Raw genomic sequence first — 6,000 nt, 5'->3', positions numbered from 1 at the left:
TTCGGACAGAAGGAGTGGCGCTCGGGCGGTAAAAAATTACCGCTCGGGCGCCGATATTTAAAAATTTATTTCTTGACAGTGAGGGTGGCGCTCGGGCGGTAAGAAATTACCGCTCAGGCGTCGAGTCTACTGGACTTCGCGACTTGCATCTTAATACTCCTAACTCAATAATACGATTCTTTAACCAATCCATCGAGACTCATCCTAGGACACTATGACACTGACTCGACTCCATAAAAACGTCCCAAACGTTTCCAAAGAAACGACGCACCTCACGCAAAACATTAAAACCCATAACCTCAAATTTTGACACCAAAATAGTTTTTACGACTACTCGTTCTCCCAAGTGCCTAATGACACGAAACGAAACGTCAATAACCATCCCAACATCATTAACAATATACCTATACGCAGCAGCGATCATCCGTTGATTCCAAACAAAGCCTGCAACAATAAAACTTCAAGAATTAATCAATAACATATTTTTCGGAAAAACGCAGTGTGAGCAGTCCCACTAAAACGGTCATAACTCACTCAATTTTCAATCAAAATTTTCAAATTTTATATCAAATCGAAGGTATTAAAAAGTTCTACGATTTTTGTTTTGAAAGATTTCTCGAAATCATGACCAAAAATTCACAGTATTTAAAAAAACATCAAAAACGTAAATTTGTGAACCAAAATCGTTTCAAAATTGATCTAAACATGATTGCTCAAACTTCTACTCATCACACCTGAATTTTTACGCGTAAATATCTACACAACGCATAATATGACGAGATCGATACAGGAATGAACAAATATGCGTGCCTTTTTTATATTAAAACTCACGATACGGCGATACCGAAGCTGAGATGATGCGAGAGACGATCCCGGACGACTTGGCTCGATTTTCTTTGAAGAAAACCAACGAAATTCTTGCTGGAAAAATATAAGGGAGAGGGGCGTCTGCACTTGGTGCTTAGAACCCTAAAATTTTCTTTTAAAAAGAGATATGAGATGAAATGTGTATGTGTGTGTTGTGTGAAACGAATATAGGTGTGTGTAAAACGTGTAGTGTGTGTGTGTGGCGTGAGTTGGGTAGTGGGGAGGGGATTAGGGATGTTAATTAGGAAAATAAATTACTTAATTAGTAATTAACAACTAATTAAAAGACTAATCCACCTCTATCTTTAACAAAACCTTTAAATAAAAATAAAGTGCACATGAAATAAATCTTTAAAAGTTTTAAACTCTAAAATCACTAAATAATTAATCAAGTTTTAAAATGCTAAAACTTAATAAATTATTTAAAATGCTCCATCCTTAACTTTAAAATAAAATACCATGCTTAAAATTGCCAAAAATCGTCGCCGGTCTTTTCCTCGATTCCGCCTCGAATAATCGCCTGAAACTCGAGAAAATATTTTAACGTGAACCACATAAACATAAATAATTTAAAGTAATGCATTTAAATAAATCATGCATGGCTAAAAATCATTTTAAATTTAAATAAATGATTTAACAATTTAAACAATGCATGGGATTTACGTGTACTGATTTGTTTTTTTGGGCACTACAGTTCCTCCCCCACTTATATAAATTTCGTCCTCAAAATTAAATCTCACTGAACAACTCCGGGTAGCGAATTTTCATATCTGCATCGGACTCCCAAGTGGCCTCCTCCACTGATTGGTTCAGCCACCGGACTTTGACTAGCTTCGTCATCTTGTTCCGAAGTCTACGCTCCTGTCTGTCTAGGATTTGAACAGGTCTCTCCTCATAAGACAGGTCTGGAGCCAACTACAACGGCTCATAGCTCAGAACATGCGAAGGATTAGCTAGGTACTTACTCAGCATCGAGACGTGGAACACGTTGTGTACCACGGCCAAATTCGGTGGAAGGGCAATACGATACGCTAGCGTCCCAACTCTGTCAAGAATCTTGAACGGTCCAATAATCCTCGGACTCAGCTTGCCTCTTTTCCCAAATCTCATAACACTTTTCATAGGTGCTATCTTTATAAAAACGTGATCACCCACGACAAACTCGAGATCTCTCCTCCTTTTGTCAGCATAGCTCATTTGGTGACTCTGGGCGGTCTTCATCCTATCTCGGATCTTGACCACCACATCTGCAGTTTGCTGAACTATCTCTGGACCAAGTTCTGTTCTCTCACCGATTCATCCCAATGAATCGGCGATCTGCACTTCCTTCCATACAATGCTTCATAGGGAGCCATACCAATAGATGCTTGAAAACTGTTGTTGTATGTAAACTCCACTAGAGGTAGCTTAGATTCCCAAGTCCCTTGGAAATCGATCATAGAGGCTCGCAATAAGTCCTCCAAAATCTGAATCACTCGCTCAGACTGGCCATCGGTCTGCGGGTGAAAAGCTGTACTGAATAGCAACTTTGTCCCCATGGCTGCATGCAAAATCTTCCAAAAGGATGAAGTAAACCTCGGGTCCCTGTCGGACACAATAGTAACTGGGATTCCATGCAATCGAATGATCTCTCTGATATAAAGCTCCACATACTGCGTCATGGAGAAAGTCGTCTTCACTGGCAAGAAATGTGCTGACTTAGTGAGTCGATCCACTATGACCCAAATGGCATTAAAACCCCTGACTGACTTCGGCAAACCGACAATGAAGTCCATGGTAATATTCTCTCATTTTCACTCGGGGATAGGGAGAGGCTTAAGCATTCTTGCTGGCCTCTGGTGCTCTGCCTTCACCTGCTGACAGGTGAGGCATTCGGACACGAATCTGCGGATGTCTCTCTTCATCCCTGGCCACCAATACAAGATCTGCAGATCTTTGTACATCTTGGTACCTCCTGGGTGGATTGAATACGGAGATGCATGTGCCTCTGATAAGATATCTTCTCTGATCGAATCTACGTTAGGCACCCACATTCTTCTCCTGTATCTCACAATACCGTCTGACACTGAGTAGAGCACACTGCCCTTGGCTTCATTTTTCAGTTTCCACTTCTGTAACTGTTCATCTGAAGACTGTCCTTGACGGATACGGTCTAGCAAATCAGACTTGACTGTCAGATTAGATAGTCTGGGAGCTCTGCCCTTACGATAAATCTCTAGACCAAATTTCTGAATCTCGGACTGAAGAGGTGTCTGCACTGAAAACTGTGCTATGACTGCGACTTTTCTGCTCAGGGCGTCTGCCACAACGTTAGCCTTTCCCGGATGGTAGCTAATTTCGCAGTCGTAGTCTTTCACTAACTCCAACCATCGCCTCTGCCTCATATTCAGTTCTTTCTGTGTGAAGAAGTATTTGAGACTCTTGTGATCTGTGAATATCTGTCATTTCTTGTCGTACAAGTAGTGTCTCCAAATCTTCAACGCAAAGACTACAGCGGCTAACTCAAGATCGTGAGTCGGGTAGTTCTTCTCATGTACCTTCAACTGCCTGGAAGCATAGGCTATAACCTGACCCTGCTGCATCAACACTGCGCCTAACCCGAGCTTAGATGCATCGATGTATAGCACAAAATCACCTTGCCCTGTCGGTATGGCTAACACCGGCGCTGAAATAAGAGCTTGCTTCAATGTATTAAAGCTCTTCTGACATTCATCACTCCACACATATTTTGCATTCTTCTTTGTCAGTGAAGTGAGTGGCACTGCTATCGAAGAAAATCCCTAAATAAATTTCCTGTAGTAGCCTGTTAGGCATAGGAAACTGCGGATCTCTGAAGCATTCTTCGGCTCGACCCATTCCTTAACGGCTGCTACCTTAGCTGGATCTACCTCAATACCACTGCTAGACACTATATGCCCCAAAAACGCTACCTTCTCCAACCAAAACTCACACTTACTGAACTTCGCAAATAATTTGCGCCTCTGCAAGATTTGTAAAACTGTCCCCAAATGTTGACCGTGCACCTCATGGTTCTTCGAGTATACAAGAATGTCGTCAATGAACACTATGACGAATTGATCAAGATAAGGCTGGAATACTCGGTTCATGAGGTCCATGAATATTGCTGGGGCATTCGTCAGTCCAAATGGCATCACTAAGAATTCGTAATGCCCATATCTGATTCTGAAAGCTATCTTGTGAACATCTGCATCTTTCACCTTCAGCTGATGATACCCAGATCCAAGATCTATCTTAGAGAACATTGAAGCTCCCTGCAACTGATCGAACAAGTCCTCGATCCTTGGAAGTGGGTATTTGTTCCTGATCGTTACCTTGTTCAGCTCTCGGTAATCGATACACAGCCTCATGCTCCCATCTTTCTTCTTTACAAATAGCACTGGTGCGCCCCATGGAGAGAAACTAGGGCGAATAAATTCCTTGTCCAGAAGCTCCTGTATCTGCTGTTTAAGTTCTAGCATCTCCGCTGGAGCTAATCGGTACGGTGCCTGGCACAAGATCAATGGAAAACTCCACCTCTCTATCTGGTGGAAGACCTGTGACGTCGTCAAGAAAGACGTCTGGGAAGTCTCTGACTACTGGCACATATGATATAGATGGAATGGGTGCGTCAGGCACAGAAATAATGATGGCCAAGAAGGCCTGACACCCCTTAGAAATAAGTCTCCTAGCCTGCATGCAAGAGATCATGCGAGGGAAACTTCTCCATCTGGCTGGTTCAAAAATAAACTGCTCCATGCCCGGCGGTCGAACCAATACTGACCTCTTCTGAAAATCAATCAGAACTCTGTTCCTTGTCAGCCAGTCCATTCCCAAAATAATGTCGAACTCTGGCATCGGCAAGACGATCAAATCAGCATACACTAGGTGGCCTTGCAATTCCAGATCAATGTCCCTAACCACACTAGTAGCTGATAATTCTTCCCCTGATGGGACTGTCATTGAGTAATTCATGTCGATACCAATCATCTTGATATCCAAGTGACTGACGAACGTCTCTGATATGAAAGATGGGTGGCTCCTGAATCTATCAAGGCCTGAGTGGCTATTCTCTTAATGAAAATATTTCCTGAGAGACATTAGCACAACACAAACTTATATCCCAAATTACTAACATTAACCTCAAGCATAGAGGGAATCAACACTCCAAGTCATTAAAAAGTATTACTAGCACACTAATAATCCCAAATAAAATTCCACATGCAAGGATAAATTAATACTGATCTTAGGTAGAAAATTTTTTTACCTGTCAGTAAAGTCGTGTCTGGGTTCGCCTCTTGTGCATGCATGGCGAACACTCTGCCTTGAGTTGGATGCTTCCACTGCGGGCTCTCTTTCAGCATGTGGTCAGTAGCTCTACATTTGAAACACTTGCTCGACCCATACAAACACTGTCCCGGATGCTGGCGATTGGATTTAGGACACAATGGAAAGTTACCGGGCTTCTGTGGCGCCCCCTGCTGCTGAATCGGACCCTTGCCTCTTGGCGGTCCCTAGTAAGGCTTCTTTTCTGGCGGCCCTTGATACTGTTTCTTAAACTGGGGCCTCTGATGCTGCTGCTGGTGCAGTGGTGCCTGATAGGGCCTCTTGTCCTGCCTGTCGGCCTCAATGTCCCTCTGGTCTTGTTCTGCCGCCAAAGCTCTAGACACTGCAATTGCATAAGTAGTAGGACCAGCAACTCGGATGTCACGGCATAAGACCGGCCGCAATCCATCCATAAAATTCCTCAACTTCTCCCGGACATCAGGGGTACAAAGTAACACCCCCTCTCAAACTTCCGGACGAAGTCTGCCACGCTGCTGTCTCCCTGTCGCTGCGACATGAACTCTCTAGTAAGTCTGGATCGTACCTCCTTAGTGAAGTACTTGGCGAAGAATATTTCCTTAAACCCATTCCAAGACAAAGTTGGCAAATTAACTGCCACCGACGCACTATCCCACCAACGCCTGGCATCCTCTGCTAAAAGAAATATGGCACAACGGACTCGGTCAGCATCCTGCAGCTCCATGAAATCAAAGATCAATTCGATGGACTTAATCCATCCTTCTGCCACCATCGGGTCCGTAGTTCTCGAAAACTCCTTAGGATTCATCCTATGAAACCTCTCATACACCG

Source organism: Primulina huaijiensis, chromosome 12, assembly GCF_012295235.1.
Source record: "Primulina huaijiensis isolate GDHJ02 chromosome 12, ASM1229523v2, whole genome shotgun sequence".
Classification (NCBI taxonomy): Eukaryota; Viridiplantae; Streptophyta; class Magnoliopsida; order Lamiales; family Gesneriaceae; genus Primulina; species Primulina huaijiensis.
Note: the sequence above shows the minus strand (reverse complement) of the source record.